Raw genomic sequence first — 21,376 nt, 5'->3', positions numbered from 1 at the left:
TGATGATCTAAAGCAGTGGTTCTTAACCTTTACTGCAGCCTGCACCCCTTTGGTTCTCAAAATATGTCCTCGCACCCCTTAGCAAAAATACTCAAGTACTACCCAGAGATGTTGTGGAGTTTTGCTGTGGAAGTAAACTGTAACCAACGCGCTAACAGGTAGCAGCTAACTCAATTCAAACAAAGCCGCGGCGCTCTAGGAACCACTTTGCTATGTGTTGTTGGTACTGTCCCCTGCCTTCACACCTTTACCAATGGTAGTTCCTGATCATGTCGCCCCTCATTGTTATTCCCTGCAAAACGGAATGGAAGATATGGAGCAATGGGATGATGATCTGATTCTGTTTCTGCTCCTTATTGCAGGACAAATGATTATGCACTGGAATAGGAGATTTGTGAGGTGCTGGATGGAATTTGGGCAGAATTTTCTGACATGTAGAAGACATCTGACCTTGAGGATCAAAAACAATTCATTCAACTACATTGGTACAGATACCATAAATGCCAGTATTGCCATGGTATGGCAATGGGTGGACCATCGCTTCTGTTGCAGAAGAACCAGCATTGTGTGATGGAATCACATTGTTTTGGTAACCTAGGATGACCAGCAGTGACTTCAGAACTTCCAAATGAAGAAACAGACCTTCATGGAGCTGTGTGAGGAGCTTGCACCAATCTTCCAGTGGCAGAACACTCAATTCAGGGGAGCCATACCAGTTGAGAAGTGGGTTGCTGTTGCCATGTGGAAGCTGGCTACACCAGACAGTTATAGGTCTGTTACAAATCACTTTGGTGTTGGAAAGTTCACTGTCGGGGTTGTGGTTGTGCCAGTTTGTGAGGCAATTAACAGCATGATTTATCCACAGGTGGTTGCCATATGAAAAGTTTCAGAAATAATAGCTGGATTTCAGAGGATGGGGTTTCAAAACTGTGCAGGGGTCATTGATGGTACCCGTACCCCAGTACTTTGCCCACCACAAGGGGCAAGTGAGTATGTGAATCAAAAAGGTTACTATACACTCATTCTAAAAGGCTTAGTGGACCACAGAGGCAGATTCATGAATACAAGTGTGGGAAACTCTGGAAAGATTCAAAACGCCAGGATGCTGAGGAGATCGGGATTGTACTTGAAGGGGTAATAAGGGTCTTTATTCCCCAGAAACAATATTGTTCTGTATAGTGAGTCTGTGCCAACTGTTATTTTGGGGGATCCCAAATATCCACTCCTGCCTTGGGTCATGAAACCATATCCTGACTGCAATAACCCTGGAAAAAGGGAATTCAGCTACAAGTTCAGTAGCTGTAGAATTGTCATGGTAGCCTGAAATCTCATAGGCTCTCCCTAAACACTCATCTGGATGCCAATCTGGCATCACCTGCTGTTGAGGTGGGCTCAAGACAAGTCCGGTTTACAGACTCTGAACAGGCAGCCAGATCCCATCCAGGTGCAAACTGGTCCTAGTTCCCAGTAGGTGAGGCAAATCAGGGATGTCATACATGCACATATCTTGGCACAGCAGGGAGACAGAAAATCCTGTACAGCTGCTGGAATGCATGCGAGGAATCATTGGTACATACTTGTGGGGCTACACAGCTTTGTGAGGGTTTTATTCCCCTGTAGCAAAAGATTGTTAGCCTTTCTGTGACACAGTGACATTGCACATATTCAAGACAATCATCACAATATATCTTCCTTGAATTATCACTTTGGGGTTAGGCTTGTCAAGTGGAGGGTGGAGACCGAGTTGCACAGTGTTCAGTGATTTTATCTTGACTAGTCACACTTGCTTACAAACCTCTGTTATCAGGAGCACTCAGTCTCTCTTAATGACCTTATGTGCCCAGTCCTGAAGCTCAAAATATCTTCAGTTCATCATACTTAGGAAGGAGGGGCCACACACAAGTCAAGGAAAATATAACATTTATCAAAAGTATTAGATGGAACGTTTAATTGAAATATTTTTTTAACAAGAAAGGTCAGCAACAAATCTTTAAAAAAATAAAGGGAATGCAAGTGGGAACACTGCCGAAATATTATTGTCTCTGCACCCGTCTCCTTGCCCTCCTCTTGACAAAAGGGGGTACAACAGGGAAAAGTGACTCAGGAAAAACCTGGGATATCTCCTGAGAGGGATTTGTGGGCGGGCACTTGGTGGGATTCAGAGATTCCCACAGGCTCATTGTTCACCTCCAGGACTCTCAGGTGGATTCCCCTGTGAGGGGTTTCAGGTGCCGATGGAGGATGAGGTCCTGGGAATCCTGCAGTCTCCATGTTCTCTTCCAGGTCACTTGGGGGTTCTTGAATCAGGATTCCATGCCTCAGCAGCACTCTGGGCGACAGCTAGAGGAGGGGGAGGAGGCAGTTTCTGGTTCTGTGGCCTCAGCAAAACCCAAACTCATATGACCATCAGTTCAATGAGCCTCTCCATTAAGGAATGCTCCCATTCCCTGTAGTGTGCCTCCTGCTCCATGAACCAGTTCATCAGTGTTTCTTCTTGCTGAATGTCCCACTCCTCCTGTGTCCTGAGGAATTCAAACTGCTCCTGGTTTCTCCTGTCCATTCTTGTGAACAGCTCTTCCAGGGTCCTTCTCTGTCTGCCTCTGCCCTCCACTATCTGTGGGGTGCTGCTCCTGCCTTCCTGGTGGCATGGTTTCACTTTCAGGAGCTGAAGGTCCTGTCAATTCAAACAGAAGGGTAGCATTTTACTTTTGGCCTTTGGAACAAGCTGAAAAATCCCTTCCCTGTAATATTACTTTGCTGTAGAAGGCCACAATTCTGATACTTTTCAGCATTCCAGGAATGCAACTGTTAGAATCACAGGGTTGGAAGAGACCTCAGGAGGTCATCTAGTCTACCCCCCTGCTCAAAACAGGACCAATCCCCAATTTTTGCCCCAGATCTCTAAATGGCCCCCTCAAGGATTGAACTCACAGCCCTGGGTTTAGCAGGCCAATGCTCAAACCACTGAGCTATCCCTCCCACCCGAAGATTATCTTTGGTTCTAAGACAAATATTGGTGCCCATGAGAAAGGAGCAGAGGCTAGTAATGGAGAGAAAACTGTATTTTTTTTTTAAATTTAAAATGGTCATATAGTCTCAAGGTGGAAGAGAGGAAAGGTGGGAGGGGGGGGGGGGGGAAGGAGCAGTCCCTTCCAGGGGCCATGTTTATGTCCAGTTTTCAATTTTTTCTTTAAGGGCGGACCAACATTTGGAGAACATAGTAGTTTTCAAGGTACCAGAATGGAAAAGACAAGTGGTTTTCCAGTCCCATGGAGGAGATCCAGCAGTCTATGCCAGAGAGATGGTTCTACTAATGGTTACCCTACACATATTGCTCAATGGAGGGGTTTGATCAGCTATGACGGTGGACCAAACAGATTTTCACCGTCATTGAACCTTAAGAACCAGCTGCTACACCAGAAATTTGCTGAAATATGCTTACAGGAGTGGTAGACAATTGTGGAAATAGAGGTGGAGAACAATTGAAACTTGAGACCTAGAACCCAACTTTTGCCCCCTATCCACACTGAAAACTGGCAAAGGCATGGGGCCGTCCATGCCACAGTCTGAGGTATGTACTTACCCACACCCCTCAGGCATGCTATCTTACTTGCCTTCTACTTGCCTTCAGACATGTGCTCCTGGGGTTTAAATGTGGGTTATGGCACAACCACACATATAGACATGTACAATTGCTAGTGTAGATGTACCTTAATAGTGATATGTAGAGGTAACTGCATAAGAAAATCCCCAAATGTCTACCTAGACCCACTTCCTCTATTCTACTTATGAGCAATATTTGACTGGCAAATACATTTCCACTGTTATGGCGCTACTTTTGATCAGAATGTGATGATTTGGGTTTTCAAGACCAAGGTGAAGAAAGAGAGATCATTTGGTCTAAGAAATCGTATGAGTCCTCTAATGACCTTATCATGGCAAAGACTGATTGAAGGCAACCCTGGCTCAATACAGGAGACTTGACAACCATTTTCCTTTAAGGGAACATGTCCACCGTTCTTCTCTAGTCTCCTTTTTCTCCCAGAAAAGGCCCTGTGTTGTGGCAACATACTAAGCAGACAAATAGGACTGGATGTGTTTCTCTCTGCAGCTTTAACGACACTCCTGTGTCAGTCCTAATCCATAATTTTATCTGTAGTATATCTCAAAGAGCTCCCTCTCCCTCTAGGTGCTGCCTCCATTGCACTTCAGTCCTGGGAGCAAACAACCAAGCTCATCCCTGATCTCTGGTCCCCTGTGTAGTGGCACAAGTTTTTCATAGATTCATAGATATTTAGGTCAGAAGGGACCATTATGATCATCTAGTCTGACCTCCTGCACAATGCAGGCCACAGAATTTCACCCACCACTCCCACAAAAAAACCTCACACCTATATCTGTGCTATTGAAGTCCTCAAATTGTAGTTTAAAGACTTCAAGGAGCAGAGAATCCTCCAGCAAGTGATCCGTGCCCCATGCTACAGAGGAAGGCGAAAAACCTCCAGGGCCTTCCAATCTGCCCTGGAGGAAAATTCCTTCCCGACCCCAAATATGGCGATCAGCTAAACCCTGAGCATATGGGCAAGATTCATCAGCCAGATATTACAGAAAATTCTTTCCCAGGTAACTTGGATCTTACCCCATCTAAAACCCATCACAGGCCATTGGGCCTATTTACCATGAATATTTAATTACCAAAGCCATGTTATCCCATCATACCATCTCCTCCATAAACTTATCGAGTTTAATCTTAAAGCAAGATAGATCTTTTGCCCCCACTACTTCCCTCGGTAGGCTATTCCAAAACTTCACTCCTCTGATGGTTAGAAACCTTCGTCTAATTTCTAATCTAAATTTCCTAGTGGCCAGTTTATATCCATTTGTTCTTGTGTCCACATTGGTACTGAGTTTAAATAATTCCTCTCCCTCTCTGGTATTTATCCCTCTGATATATTTATAGAGAGCAATCATATCTCCCCTCAACCTTCTTTTAGTTAGGCTAAACAAGCCAAGCTCCCTGAGTCTCCTTTCATAAGACAAGTTTTCCATTCCTCGGATCATCCTAGTAGCCCTTCTCTGTACCTGTTCCAGTTTGAATTCATCCTTCTTAAACATGGGAGACCAGAACTGCACACAGTACTCCAGGTGAGGTCTCACCAGTGCCTTATATAACGGTACTAAGACCTCCTTATCCCTACTGGAAATACCTCTCCTGATGCATCCCAAGACGACATTAGCTTTTTTCACAGCCATATCACATTGGCAGCTCATAGTCATCCTATGATCAACCAATACTCCAAGGTCCTTTTCCTCCTCCGTTACTTCTAGTTGATGCGTCCCTAGCTTATAACTAAAATTCTTGTTATTAATCCCTAAATGCATGACCTTACACTTCTCACTATTAAATTTCATCCTATTCCTATTACTCCAGTTTACAAGGTCATCCAGATCCTCCTGTAGGGTATCCCTATCCTTCTCTAAATTAGCAATACCTCCCAGCTTTGTATCATCTGCAAACTTTATTAGCACACTCCCACTTTTTGTGCCCAGGTCAGTAATAAAAAGATTAAATAAGATTGGTCCCAAAACCGATCCCTGAGGAACTCCACTGGTAACCTCCCTCCAACTTGACAGTTCACCTTTCAGTAGGACCCGTTGTAGTCTCCCCTTTAACCAATTCCCTATCCACCTTTCAATTTTCCTATTGATGCCCATCTTATCCAATTTAACTAATAATTCCCCATGTGGCACCGTATCAAACGCCTTACTAAAATCTAAGTAAATTAGATCCACTGCGTTTCCTTTATCTAAAAAATCTGTTACTTTCTCAAAGAAGGAGATCAGGTTGGTTTGGCACGATCTACCTTTTGTAAAACCATGTTGTATTTTGTCCCATTTACCATTGACTTCAATGTCCTTAACTACCTTCTCCTTCAAAATTTTTTCCAAGACCTTGCATACTACAGATGTCAAACTAACAGGCCTATAATTACTTGGATCACTTTTTTTCCCTTTCTTAAAAATAGGAACTATGTTAGCAATTCTCCAATCATACGGTACAACCCCTGAGTTTACAGATTCATTAAAAATTCTTGCTAATGGGCTTGCAATTTCTTGTGCCAATTCCTTTAATATTCTTGGATGAAGATTATCTGGGCCCCCCGATTTAGTCCCATTAAGCTGTTTGAGTTTCGCTTCTACCTCAGATATGGTGATGTCTACCTCCATATCCTCATTCCCATTTATCATGCTACCATTATCCCTAAGATCCTCTTTAGTCTTATTAAAGACTGAGGCAAAGTATTTGTTTAGATATTGGGCCATGCCTAGATTATCCTTGACCTCCACTCCATCCTCAGTTTTTAGCGGTCCCACTTCCTCTTTCTTTGTTTTCTTCCTATTTATATGACTATAGAACCTTTTACTATTGGTTTTAATTCCCTTTGCAAGGTCCAACTCTACTTGACTTTTAGCCTGTCTCACTTTATCCCTACATATTCTGACCTCAATAAGGTAGCTTGCCTTACTGATCCCTCCCTTCTTCCACTCCCTATATGCTTTCTGCTTTTTCTTAATTACCTCTCTAAGATGCTTGCTCATCCAGCTTGGTCTACAACTCCTGCCTATGAATTTTTTCCCCTTTCTTGGGATGCAGGCTTCCGATAGCTTCTGCAGCTTTAATTTAAAATAATCCCAGGCCTGCTCTACCTTTAAACCCATAAATTCTTCAGTCCAATCCACTTCCCTAACTAATTTCCTTAATTTTTGAAAGTCAGCCCTTTTGAAATCAAAAACCCTAGTCGCAGATTTATTTTTGTTAATCCTTCCATTCAGTTTGAACTGAATTAGCTCATGATCACTTGAGCCAAGATTATCCCCTACAACCATTTCCTCTATGAGGTCCTCATTACTCACCAAGACCAAATCTAAAATGGCATCCCCTCTAGTCGGTTCAGCAACTACTTGCTGAAGGAATCCATCAGCTATCGCATCTAGGATAACTTTGGGGTGGCCCAGTTTTTTGTCACTTTGATTGTATCTCATCTTTTTTTAAAAAAGATCTAATTAACCCCCTTTTGATTAGTACAGATGCAATTTAAACAGCATGTGAAATGGGGGGTGTCTAAAAACACAGGGCAATGTAGTTCTGAACTTGCAGCTGGTCTTGTTCAGTCATTATTTTCTTGCACTTTAAGCAGCGTGGGATCTTTTCATTTGATGGTGCACAAACTCTCACACATAATTTTGGGCTAGATTGTCGCTTCAAACCCACATTGGCAGGTGGGAGGGATAGGGAAGGATGCGCTGTGCGCTAATAGCAGTTTCCAGAGATGCACCCTGTTGTGCTGGGGAGGCACAAACAGCAGCAGCTGATTCTATACCCTTTAACAGGGAGTAGTGTGTACGTCCCCCTGTGCCAATCCAGCTCTGCTTGTGTATGTGCATGCATGCATAAGAACAGTGTGATAACCTCTCTTTTGCTCTTTATAAGGTTTCTCCAGTTATTTTTGCAACTGGAGTCCCCTGGTCCTGGTGTACAACACTTGAGTGTGGCTGAAGCTTGCATAGAAGAGCAACGTGAGAGAAGGAAGAAAGCACCTTTAGTTGTCTCCCTAGGCCTGCACAAACAAGGCACTATCCAGCAATTTGTCCTGAAAACATCTCGGTGAGATCTCTGCAGGGATGCAGCCTGCAAGGGTGGTTTGGAGCTAAAAACTTAAAATCTAAAATACCTCTGGCCGATAGTCTCATGTTGAAACGTTGCTTAAGCTGCACACAGTGTGAACCCTCCAGTCATGCTTTTATTAAACAGGCAGCCGGTGACTGGCCTCTAGTATTTAAAACTTAAGTAGTGGTTGAATGAAAAGCTTTAGGTCTAACAAAGTGCTGCATGCTGCATATCAGGCAAATGGTTGTCATTAGCCATACAGAACCCCTCCAGCCTGCTTTCTCAAATGGACTGTTAATGTAATTGGTTGCTTTATAATTATATAGCTAATTACGTTATGAGGAAGAGACCTGCTGGCAGTAGAACTAGAAAAAGAGCAATTTTTCTACCTTAAGTCAGCAGGACCTGTGTTATATCTGACTAACCCAGGCTTCCTTCAATATCAGGTCAGTAAATTTTCTTAGTGCCCATGGGAGAAAAGTTTTATGGATAACAGAATATTTCTATAATAAATCACTTTCTTACAGATAACGATAAATTTGCTTCCTTCAGGCGCTGAGCACAGCAGCAAGAGATACTGGATTGCTCTTTCCTCTGTCCTTGAAATTAAGAGTTGGAAGGTACCCTAGGCAGTTAATTGGCCTTCTTAGTCAGAGACCTATGTTCACTACATGTAATTTAGATTTTTTTGTATGCTAAATTTTAAAAAGTATCACTTTGTGGTGGGAAACATAGATTTCTCTCCTGTAGGTATTACCCAACTAAGTCACGATAGTTATGCTAACAGCCACCAGTGCCTTCATAATATCACTACTGTACATTTTTTGCACTGAATGTTAGCCATTCTATGATGTCAAAACATCATCTGTAAGTAGAACTGGAAGGATTGTGGAAATCCTTCCTGTGAAAGGGTGGCTTGCCTAGTGGGCTGGAGAACCTGGTTTAAGCCAACCTGATTACAGAATCAGCCCCACCTCAGGAGAATACCCCATAAAGAACAAAAGGTGGCTGCAGTAATGGGAATAAAAAAGAGGCTTAAGTGATAATAAAAGACCAGCTGGGGAAAGTGCTGTGTGTGAGTGTGAGTGAGAGGCACAAGACAAGGCCAAACAAGCTAGCTTGTTGTCCAGGCAGAGTGGCCTGAGAGAGACTCTGTCAGGGTTCCCTCCCCACTCTGAACTCTAGGGTTCAGACGTGGGGACCCGCATGAAAGACCCCCCTAAGCTTATTTCTACCAGCTTAGTTTAAAAACTCCCCAAGGCACAAATTCTCCCTTGTACCTTGGATTAGGTAACGCTGCCACCACCAAGTGATTGAGACAAACTCAGGGAAAGGACCTCTTGGAGTTGCTACTCCCCCCTAATATTCCCCTATACCCCCACACCCCCTTTCCTGGGGAGGCTTGAGAATAAACAAGATGAGCACAGACCAACCTTGGGTTTTTTTAGGACACACACAAAAAAACCCAATCAGATTCTAAAAGAAACAGAACTTTATTAGAAAGAAAAAAGGTAAAAGAAGCACCTCTGTAAAATTAGAATGGAAGATAATCTTACAGGGCAATCAGATTAAAAAACACAGAGGATTTCCCTCTGGACCAAACTTTAAAGTTACAAAAAGAAAACTAGGAATACACCTTCCTCTCAGCACAGAGAAAAACACAAGCTAAAACAAAAATAACCTAACGCATTCCCTTGCTAGTACTTACTAATTCTAATGGAGTTGGATTGCTTGCTTCCTTGATCTGTGTCTGGCAAGCACACAGAACAGACAGACCAAAACCCTCTCCCCTCCCATGCCCCCTGCCGATTGGAAAGTATCTTGTTATCTTATTGGTCCTTTTGGTCAGTGCCAGCCAGGTTACCTGAGCTTCTTAATCCTTTACAGGTAAAAAGATTTTGTTCCTCTGGCCAGGAGGGATTTTATAGTACTGTATTCAGGAAGGTTGTTACCCTTCCCTTTATATTTATGACAGACCCCATTAAGTGGGAAAGAGACAGACCTAGAGGAAAACTTAAGAGGCTGGGTAGCAAGTGACCCAGGAAAAACTACAACACAGATAGAGCAGACCTAGCTGTTCAGTTAAGGGCCCTGGATCCAAATGGATGGTTGGGCTCAGTTCCCCTACTGGCTCCACTTCAAGCAAGTGGGCTACAGGCTGAGGAAGAGTCTCAGAGAAGGAGAGAGAAGGATTTTTGTTTGTGTTAAGGACACTTTTGGGACTTTCAGTTGGGACAGTTGTGATTCTGGAAGGAATGGACTTAAGATGGTGACCCAGCTGGAGGGCCAAGTCACTGGAAGAGGAAGTGCTGGAGCAAGTGTCAGCAAGGGGTGCTAGTCCAGTCAGAACTGCTACACCACTCCTGGTCACAAGGGGGGTGGGGCGGGGCTGACTGTTATACTACCAAGCAAGTAAATTTGCTTCTATAAAAAATAAAAATAATATTTCCACATTTGTCACAGCTAAAAACCCGCAAGCTTTATATGAGCATGTTTAGTCTTACAATTAATTCAAATGTGGGTTGTTGGGGGGGGGAGCACACGGAATTGGGAGCCAGGATTTTAAGGAATTCAGTGCTGTACAAGACACAAATATCAAATATTTGTTGGCACACTAAGTATTTACCACAGGATGTCTTTAGGCTGCCATTCGTATAGTTTTCCTATATTAATCTTCCATTAAAAGTAATTGCATAACTAAAATGTTTTGATGTGAAACCTGATTCTGTGACTTGCTGTTTCTAGTGGTCTGTCGTGCTGTCTTTACAAGTGTTTAACTTCTACTAGTTCTAATGACAGTTATACATTTGTATCAATGCCTGAATAAATCCTTTAGGGTATATCTCCTCAGCAGCTGGAATGTGTAATTCCCAGCTTGGATGCATGTGCTACAAATAGTGGTTGCAGTGTGAGAAGTGAGTATATACAAGGGGTCAGGTGGGGTTGTATTTGAGTGGCCAACCAGAGCTGCTGCGTGTGTAGCCATGGCAACATTGCTAATTTTAGCATACTAGCTTGAGCAGAGCTAGCAGGTGTAAGTCTACATGAGTTAGGAATTACACCTCCCACCTGCTATGTAGACATAACTTTAACGATTAGATGGTAAATTCTAGTCTGATGGCTGCAACACAAGGCCTAAATGGTGGAGAAGACAAAGAAACTGAGAGATTCTCAGTGTTATCAGGGGGATGCAAGGAATTCCTTGTTTTGGGGGAAATTGCCTAGGCCTCAAAATTCTTAAATTGTCATCCACCTTCTGTAGACTACACTTTGAAAAAGAAGGCTCAGCTTCAACTTAAGTCACAGTGTTTAAACACATACTGAGTGTGACTGCAGCTTCTGTGTTTTACAATTAGCATATTTACTGAATAAGATCATGGTCAGAAAACAACTTTGTAACAGTGACATCTTGGCAGCCATAATTAGTGTCTCTCCATGACTTTGATATCCAATTTCTCAGTTTACACAAGGCAGTTTATGCAAGTACTGCAACCACATGTCTGAAAACAAAGCAGTATTCTTTCTTCTTCATGTGTTACTCACTATTCATCATCAATGATCAAGACTGTGGAGTCAGAAATCAGCAGGCTGGCAGTTCTGTTATGCATTTAATTCCTGAGGCAGAATAGAATAGATCCAGCTCATTCTTTGGCAGCTATTCTGACTCAGCAGCTGTGGCAATAGCAAAGACTTATTTTTGTTAACTAACTAAGCAAATTTGACTGAGGTGGAGGCACCCACATGGCTAATTTTTCAAAGCCACTTCTTAAAAATGTTCCCACAATATTTTCACAAGAAAACTCTGTAGTTGCATATGCAAAGCAGGCTTTTGTACATATAACCATATGTACTTGCAAATGTACTTTGGAGGCCCTTTTTGAAAATATGGTCCAAAAGGGATCAAATAAGAATTGCTGTTCCAGAACATATCAAAGGGCCTTCCAGTCTCTCTCCAGTAGTATCTAATTCTTAATGCTTCAGCGGAAGATATAAAAGCTCAATGGGGCCAGTAATGTGCAGTTCCAAAATACCATTTTTAAAGAACAGTTTTTCTTATAATTAGTGAAGAGCTCATCAGCCAATCCATTCTTATATGCTTATAGACATCTGACCAAACAGAACTCTTATGTGGTCACATAACATCTTATATCTCTTGCAGTGTTGTCTTATTTCAGTGATCTTAGCTTTAAGCACAAGAGAGGCCTCTACATAGTTTGTATTGGGTATTAAAAATTCACATATTAATAATCTCTTTCAAAAAGGACACACCATGATCCTCAGGTATCAAGCTGTGGTGGATGTGAAGTTGGTCTGTATTAAATTATGACTGATGTATGTAGACCTGGATCTTGGGATGTTCACTGCATGACTATATTGGTTTAATTTAATAGCAGGTTCTAAGAAAAACAAGCAGGAAGCTAAACAATGTCTTAAGATAGGGCACTCCCCGTGTACACTTGAGGGATGTTATGGGACAATGGGAGTGCCAATAACTCTGAGGAATCTGCTTCAATCTCTTGCTCAACCTACTGATCTGGGTTAAAGAAGCAGGGCTGAAGCCTGGGAACTGACAAGAACAAAGGACCTCAAGATGGATTAAAAGAGACTGTTTTTAAGGGGGTGTCAATTTGTTGGGGGCTAATTAAACTGGGGCTAATTAAACTGGCTAATTAAACTAACTGACACAGGCATCCTCTGGCATGTCTGAAGAAACTAAGCATGCCTACACTATCATCAGGAGATGATAAGCTTTAAATAAGATAGACATGCATATAGACTGTTGTTTTTAAAATCCTCTTTCTCTAAGTGCTTTCTTCCTACTGCTGAAATTAATAAGAAAAGTAATTAGAGTGTCTGGTTACTCTATTCACCACTCACAGACTCCCAAAGGAAAGAACTGCAGGTGCTGAACCTAGTCAGACCTGAGGGGTCTGCATGGTTGATACAGAATACTTACTGTAGTCCAGGGCCCAGCCTAAGAGTGGGAGAATTGTATGATTCCATTCCAGGAAAGATGAAGGTACAAAGCCTGAAACCTGAAGGAGTGCACTTAGAGACCAGAAGGGAGACAGAAATAGTCAGCTGGCCCTGTAACCTTGACACAAACAAAAGGAAGTACATCTTCACACAACACACAGTCAGTCTGTGGAATTCATTGCCAGGAGACATTGTGAAGGCCAAAACTATAAATTGATTCAAAAAAGAATTAGAGAAGTTCATCGGATAGGACCATCAATGGCTATTAGCCATGATGGTCAGGGATGCAACCCCATGGTCTGGGTGTCTCTAAGACTCTGACTGCCAGATGCTGGGACTGGATGCCAAGGGATGGATCACTTGATGATTGCCCTGTTCTGTTAATTCCCTTTGAAGCATCTGCCATTGGCCACTGTCAGAAGACAGGATACTGGGCTAGATGGAACATTGGCTTGACCCAGTATGGCTTTCTTATGTTCATAGTAATATTTCTTCTGTGTTAATATGAAAATAAAGAATATCCCTTTCTATTATCCAATTATTTCTACATTATTAATTATAATTTCAACATTTTTGAATAAACTAACATGGCTGCATATAGGAAGATGCATTTCCTACCTCATCTTCAGTTACAATCATCAAAGGCCCTCCCTTCCTTTTAATATTTGTCTACCCTCCCCAAGTCAGAATGCAGTTTAAGACAGAGTATCTGTGGCTTGCCTCCTCTTGTTCTTTCTCCTTAATTGACCTTTGATACTTTCTGCCTGATACATTGGGGTGAGATCTATTCCTGTGATGTAGGCACTACTCTTACATAGCATTTTTGTCCCACTGGAAATAACACCAGTTTTTGAGGAACTCTGGGTTCCTTTGAGAGCTCAGAGTGCAAGCAAGGTCCCTCTCTCTATATATATGACATCTTTTTTATTAGTTATTCACCTGGTGGAAGTCTGCATCAGAAAAAAAGTGTTTAACCTCAGTGGCTCCCCACCCCTATTATTGCTTTCTGTTTTATCCCATGACTCGAAGACTGTGAGGTAGATGTGCAGGTTACTGCACAGACTAGCAAATACTGCTATAGAGAGGTTGTGATAACATGAGACTGGAGATCAGGCATTCTAGGTTATTTTCCCAGCTCAGACCCTTTGTTAACATTGTTAACAATTTCTCTGTGCCTCAATTTCTCCATATGTAAAATAGGATAATGCAACTTACCTCCCCTAGGAATTGGGAGATTTCATTTAGGACTGTAAAGGGTTTTGATCTAGTCAGATAAAAGGTATTACATAAGTACAAAATACCACCTTTATTTATTAGCTGTAGTAATATGAATTATTAGCCTCTCTAATTCTTTGAACACCGTGCTGGGAATGTACTATTGTATATTTTAATATGTGATACAGAAATTATTACTTTCTCAATATTTTAAGAGGAATGATTTCTTGACTTGACCTCATCTCAAAGAGTTAGTTAAGGTTGCATTAGTGTAAAACCAAAAATATATTATACAAAGTTTGATAGATGGGAATATTTTCGATAGCCAAGAAATGGCTTGTATCTATTAAACTACTTTTAATTTCAACTTGATTTCTTCTCTCTGAGACTTATATACGGTGGGATTGGAGGACAATCCTGACATCCGACAACCCTGGATAACAACTAAACAGTGGGTTCTTGAGAATGTATCAAGCTTTACCTCTGCAGTCACAGACCCTCCTAGGATGTTTGATGTGATATATTATCTAGGCAATAGGGTACAGAGACCTCTTTTCAAAGCTAACTATGTCTCTCTGAAAGCTGCTGAGAAGATAATGTAGTGCACTCTGTACAAATAAATTTGAAGTTCAGTTGCTTTACCCACATACCAGGCTCAATGAGAATTATCTGTTAATTTTAAGTTGTATAATCAGAATCAGTTTAGTGTCAAAAAAGAAGAAGGGACTAGTGATTATGCAATGTGCAGCCATTCTGAGCCAAAATCTTTATGTAGTCAGACTGGGCCCTTAAATAAAGACACCTTATGCAGCTGGAGGTTAGTTATTGCCAAACCTTTCTGGGAGATGGATGCAGACGCAATTTATGCCAATTTAATTCAGTCTTTCAATATTGCCAAATGAACCATGACAGCATTCAATTTAACTGGATACTATATTGCTGTGGAAAGAAGACAGATAATATGTGTAGAAGGTAAAGTATTTTAGATACAATATTACACACTTGGATGTCCAAAGGTTTTGATATTTGCTAAGAGACCAATCCTCCCAAAGATTAGAGGAAACAAATTCTCAGCTATTAAAGCACTAAAGCATTCACCTAATAGAATTCCTATGATAGAAGTATGATTCATCATCTCATGGAACAAAGTTCTTCTTTTTGTTTTTCAGACTTTCTTGTTCTGCTGTTTCACCACAGGCATCTATATTTGACACCAATGGATTTACCGAGTACACTAGGTCAATCAAATATACCATGGTGTTATCTCCATCAAGTTAAATCTTTTGGCAATCATTATTGATTTAGATACAAGCAATTTGTGTAGAATGGTTCACATAAACTGTATCTCAAAATGCTTTAAAAAGTTAAATGAAAATAGGAGCGGGGAGCTGGAAACATTACAAGGTATGGGCAAGGAAGAAAAGATGTGCTTTAACTATGATTATAAATGAGGTGAAAGGAAAAATCTCCATAGCTGCACCCGTACCTGCAATGTTGCACATGGAAACAATTTGTAACATGGGCAGATTGGGTAATTAGGTACTTGTATGGCAAGCAGAATTCTAGGTAAAAATTAAGGCACATCTTGAAATTTGGGTCAGATTTTAGTAGGAAGAAATATAGGAAAGCTGTTCCTGATGGTAGAATCTACAGAGAAAAAGGCTCTTACACCAAAAGTAGCCAGGTTTTGTGAAGGGACAAAAAGGAAATCATTGCTAAGGGACTAGAACGGGAGGAGAGTTCCTGAGAGACGCTGAAGCAAAATTATGGATGGTTTTAAGAACAGAAAGGGCACTTTTTAAGTAGATGTTTAACTGGGGGAGGAGGATGTTATGGTTATGCCACTTTATACGAGTGAGATGGTTGTATGCAGCATTCCGCTTTTGTTGGAATATGGACCGCCAGGACTCATGGAAGCTGTAGAGAAGGAGTTGCAACAGTTAAGCTGAGAAGAGGCATGATGAGGATTTTATCAAAGGTGAAGTCAAGATTGTGTCTTGCACAGGCATTGTTTTAGAGGTGATCATAGGAAGATTTTCAGAATAGGAATACTGGGAAGAGAGAATTCAAGTGGAGTGAACAATGGAAGCAAATGGATTGAGAAGTGAGCTAGAAGAGACTTAGCCATCTTTGAGAATGCTCCTTTTACAGAAAAGAAACACATTTGTCTTTGAGACATTTAGCGGAAGGAAAACTACAAGGTCAGGTTAGACTAGAGAGTATGCCTTACAAGAAATATGCAAAGATCTGAATATTTGAGTATCATCTACAGATAATATCACAAATAGAGAGAAGTTAAATAGAGTCAAGATCTGAACTTCTTAGGATACTGGAGAGGAAGACACAACACAAAGGGGGAGTTTTGGATTAAATATGATTGATGAAAAAGAGATTGAAAGGAGCTGTTTGAAAGGTAGAAACAAACCATGACAGGAGGTAACAGACGACAGTGCAGTACTATTCATCCTGTGACTGTGTAGAGCACTATAAGGAGATAAGCTGTTAACCAATGTGGGCACACTTTTAATGAAACTCAGTGAATAATTCCCCCAATGTCATTACTCATACACAGTTGTATTAGAGATCAACAGGAATACATACAGTAGAAACTCAATTATGAAAAAGTGAGATGATAAGTAGAGATGTGTTCAGCAAGGGAGCCCGCTGGCTGAAGGCAAGGAGAGGAGCTGCTTAAGCCAACCATTCCCCTTCAGCCGAACAAAGATAATATGAGAAGGGAGAGAAGAGCTATGTTGAACACATAAAGACTTCTGTACAGAAATAGATTCTTTAAAAAAAAACTTTTAATCTGAAGGTCAGGATTTTCCTTTGAGGTTTACTGCACACATAGCTAAAGAGGAAGGCATGGAGAGAAGTTGCCTCAGCTACTGGCTTCCCCAAAACCAGCAAACTGAAGAGGAAATGACAGAAAAGAGAAGCTACATTATGCTCTTTCTGTTTAATATTCTTCATGTGTATGACATAGATAGTTCCTCTCAAGTGGACACCGAGAAAAACTTATGCAAAGGAATGCCAAAGGGGAGGAAGAAATCAGAGTTGATTGGGAAATAGTTATGGGAGTCTGAAGGCTGATGAGGAGCAGCAGGCAGGGCAGATGGCTGAGAGATGCAAAGCAGGAGAGAACATATCCCTGGGGTAGACACTCACAATAACTGTGGACCAGATTCTCTCCTTAACTGCTAACTCCTCTTGCAAATATAACAAAAAGTGCTTAACCACACCCCATCCCAACTGCCAAACCTTCCTTCACTTCCTATAACCAATGAAAAGTGTCCTTACCCAGCATCCCCTTGCAGATGCACCAAGCCTCATGACACATCTTTTTCCCCTTTGGGGTAGCATTTGAAAATATTAAGCAAAAATTGGTCATCATGATCTTTGATTACATAGATCAGAGACAGTGGTCTGTGAATGAGATAAAAAGAAAAGGAGTACTTGTGGCACCTTAGAGACTAACCAGTTTATTTGAGCATGAGCTTTCGTGAGCTACAGCTCACTTCATCGGATGCATAGCATATCGTGGAAACTGCAGAAGACATTATATACACACAGAGACCATGAAACAAAACTTCCTCCCACCCCACTCCCCCGCTGGCAACAGCTTATCTAAAGTGATCATCAAGTAGAGCCATTTCCAGCACAAATCCAGGTTTTCTCACCCTTCCCCCCCCCCCCCCCCCCACACATACAAACTCACTCTCCTGCTGGCAACAGCCCGACTTCAGGAATGAGGGACTCAAAAAACCAAGTCTGCAGAGAAGAGAGATTCTGCCTATTGCAAACGGGGATGGGGGGAGCAACTCTCCAGGTCTCAAGAATTTTCACCAGCAACCTAGGCCATTTTCCCATGCACGGGTGCAATCCGGAGCAGTGAGGAGTTGTGTCATCTGTAATCCTGAGTGAGATTCAAGGTTTTGCAGCTGGAGCTCCCTTGTCTGGATTCCCCCAGCCAGCATTCAAGGACGCCCCGAGTGTCTGTGTGATCAGTAACCCTGGACCAGCAGCCCTGACTCCAGCAGCCTGCTTCTTACACCCCAAGCACATCCTGGTCTGGGTGGAGAAGGCTCAGGGTTTGAGAGAAGGCCAGGGGTAGGAAGCTTCTGTTCGTTATGCTGGACCTAACCCCCCCGTTTTACTTGAGCAAACAGGAGATATTGGACACTGTGCGGTACTGCCCCTGGGCTCTGTCCCCACAGTGTTCTGCAGCAGGGGAGGGTCTCTGGTCGTGTGTGGGTCACTGGCACGCTGGGGTGATGCTGGAACAGGACAGAGCAGAGGTGCCATTGTGGGGGTGGCGTGAACCTCATCTCTTCATTTCCCCCTCCAAGAACCAAGAACCCTCCAAGAATGAGATAGTTTTCTGGACCTTTCTCTCATGTAAATATCCATATAATGCAGGCATCCAACATGGAGCAAAAATATGTCCTGACTTCCTTAGTGCTTAGGCTGACTGGCCATATTCAGACAGAGAAAGGGCTTTCATTAGTCTCTTACAGATCCATCTAGCTTTGTGCTTTCTTCTGAAGAAATGTTATTGAATCGAATTTAGGGAGTGTGGCGCTCTGTACCTTGGGGGAACACCCAGCACCCCCATGTTCATCTTTGTATAATGATTGTATGGTATCCAATGCAAAGTTTGTCATGTCAGGTGTCTTCAGAAGGCTCATGATTCCCTGAGCATTGTTGTTATAGTAATGTTATAGTAATGTTATAGGTTATAATTTCATGTCGGTAGTTATGAGGCTTAAAATGTATCCTCATGGCTTAAAATAAGAGCAGAGAGGCAGTTCACACCTCATCAGGGCATGTATGGGACAAACCCAGCCCAGCCCCACAGGAACAAAGGACGCTGGCTTAGGCAGCAACAAAAGAATCTGTTGGGCTCTCGAGGGAGACCACCCCCTTCCTTTGGTCAGTGTGGAACTGCGATGAGGTAATGCTCACCTGACTCTGAAGGGGTGGAGGGCAAAGCCAAGAAAGAACATGATAAAAGGAAGAGACTTTTGCCATGCTCTTCCTCTCTCTTCCACCTCCATCTACAGACACCACACCAAGTGACTGAAGCGCTGATCAAAGGGGAGAGCCTGGCTGAAGAGCAACCAGCCAGCTTGTGGTGAGAAGCATCTAAGTTTGTAAGGGCATTGAAAGTGTTAAGATCAGCTTAGAATGCATTTTGCTTTCATTTCATTTGACCAAATCTGACTTGTTATGTTTTGACTTATAATAACTTAAAATCTATCTTTATAGTTAATAAATGTATTTGTTTATTCTACCTGAAGCAGTGTGTTTGGTTTGAAGCACGTCAGAGGCTCCTCTTGGGATAACAAGCCTGGCACAGATCAATTTCTTTGTTAAATTGATAAACTCATATAAGCTTGCAGCGTCCAGCAGGCATAACTGGACACTGCAAGATGGAGGTTCCTAGGATTGTGTCTGTGACTGGAGATATTGGCAGTGTCATTTGGTTGCACAATCCAAGGAGCAGCTTACATGCCGGAGGCTGTGCATGAACAGCAGAGCAAGGCAAAGCTGGCTCCCAGAGTCAAGGATTGGAGTGACCTATCTGGATCACTGGTCCGGATAACACCAGAGGGGACCAGAGGGGAACGTCACAGGGAGTGGCTGTGTTAGCTAAGCAATTCCTTCTCTTCACTTCACAACTGAGGTATAATGCCAATCCACAGTTCCACTAAAGAGTGAAACACTCCCATGGAACTCACAAGTTTCCCACCAATCTCATTGTGGAAACCTGAGAATCCCTGTTTCTCTCTGATGGGAACACTTTACTTTTCATTGTATGAGGTTGTAATTTATAGCCAAAAAGAATGTCACTCTGCCAGAGATGCTGTTTCTGTAGTTGCTCATGAAAAATTTCTTTGCACGGTTAGACCTGTGTGATTCTAGCCTCTGTGGAAAAACTAATTGCAGCAATCATTGCATGTTTATTATTATTTCAATAAAGCCCCTTTGTTTTATTACCCAATTGACACAAATATTATCTTGCAAAATGATCTTGCAAAAATCTGATTACTGAATGAGAAGAAAATTTAGCACTCTGTGGTGTGGAAGAATGAGGGCATCCATCTGTTTGCTAAGGAAACAGTCCTATATTAGAGAAGACCTCACATTTTACCAGAAACATTTCTAAATTTTGAACTTCATGCACAAATCATCAGGTATCTTAATTCTTTTATACAGGGTAAAACGGATTTATTCAGGGTTTGGACCCCATTGGGAGTTGGGCATCTGAGTGTCAAGGATAGGAACACTTCTGTAAACTGCTTTCAATTGAGCCTACAGCTGTTAGGGGACATGGTTCAGACCTGGGTCTGGGTTTGCAGCAGGCTAGCGGGTCTGGCTCAAACCAGGCAGGGTGCTGGAGTTCTAAGCTGCCAGGGCAGGAAAGCACGGGCAGAAGTAGTCTTGGCACATCAGATGGCAGCTCCCAGGGGGTTTCTGTGATCCAAACCATCACAACACGTCTTTAGGTAATCTAGAAGAAATTATTCTAATCCCTGCATGGTCTAGTAGCATATTATTTTAGCAGATATACTGTATGAGAGAAAAATATCAGAAGGGGTCATTTTATTTGCTTTCTGTCAAAAATATATAAAATAGTGCTATGGGGGATGCTAAATGTGATTCCAAAAGAAACATTTATTATCATCCTCCTCCACTTTGCTCTCTTTTCTCTCTACTCATCCTCATGATCTCGATAACCAGTTTATGGACAATCATATATCCAGTGAAATCTCCATCATTTAAGTAAAAGGTGTTTTTACAGGCACTATCATGTTATATGTAGCAATTAAAAATAAAGGAATCATGCCTCTTCTCAGCTTAACTGTCGCAACTCCTTCTCTACAGCTTGATAATTCTTGATGCCAGCCTTGGTGCCTGATGATGTTTGGTTTCCTTAAAGCCCCTGCCGCTGAAATCATGTTATTGTCTGGGAATCTTAGCTTTTATCATAAAAACAAACAATGTTTCTAGCCTTATGTCTGTGAGAAAAAAGATTGAAAACATAAATCTCTAAGTGCTCCAATACCAGAGAGCAAACAGAAAGAACCCACAATTCATTGTTTGAGTCTCATGATTTTTAAACTGACCTCAGGGTGGAGGGGACAAAGTGTCCTATTCATTTTTGCTTAAGGAAAGGAGATCAAAGCCGAATAGTTTCGCCCTACAGCACAGACACTGGGGAGTTACTGAAAGAGTAAGGCTGAAATCTATGCTTTAGTTAATTTCACTCCAACGCACGCTGGCACAGCTATGGGCAGCAACCCCTCCGTGGCCGGTCTGCAGCGGGAGAAATGACACAGCATTGGCTCGGGGGCAGGCAGATGGGCTGGGTCCCTTCACTCGCGCGGGGGAACTTCATGTCCCAAAGCGAGCTCCACGAGGCCCAGAGACCCCGAGGAGCCCCCACGGGGCTGGGCACCATGTGGGGCTCCCCTGCAGGCTCGGGGCCCTTTGGTAGCCCGCCTCGTCTTC

Source organism: Chelonia mydas, chromosome 2 (genome assembly GCF_015237465.2).
Source record: "Chelonia mydas isolate rCheMyd1 chromosome 2, rCheMyd1.pri.v2, whole genome shotgun sequence".
NCBI lineage: Eukaryota > Metazoa > Chordata > Testudines > Cheloniidae > Chelonia > Chelonia mydas.
Note: the sequence above shows the minus strand (reverse complement) of the source record.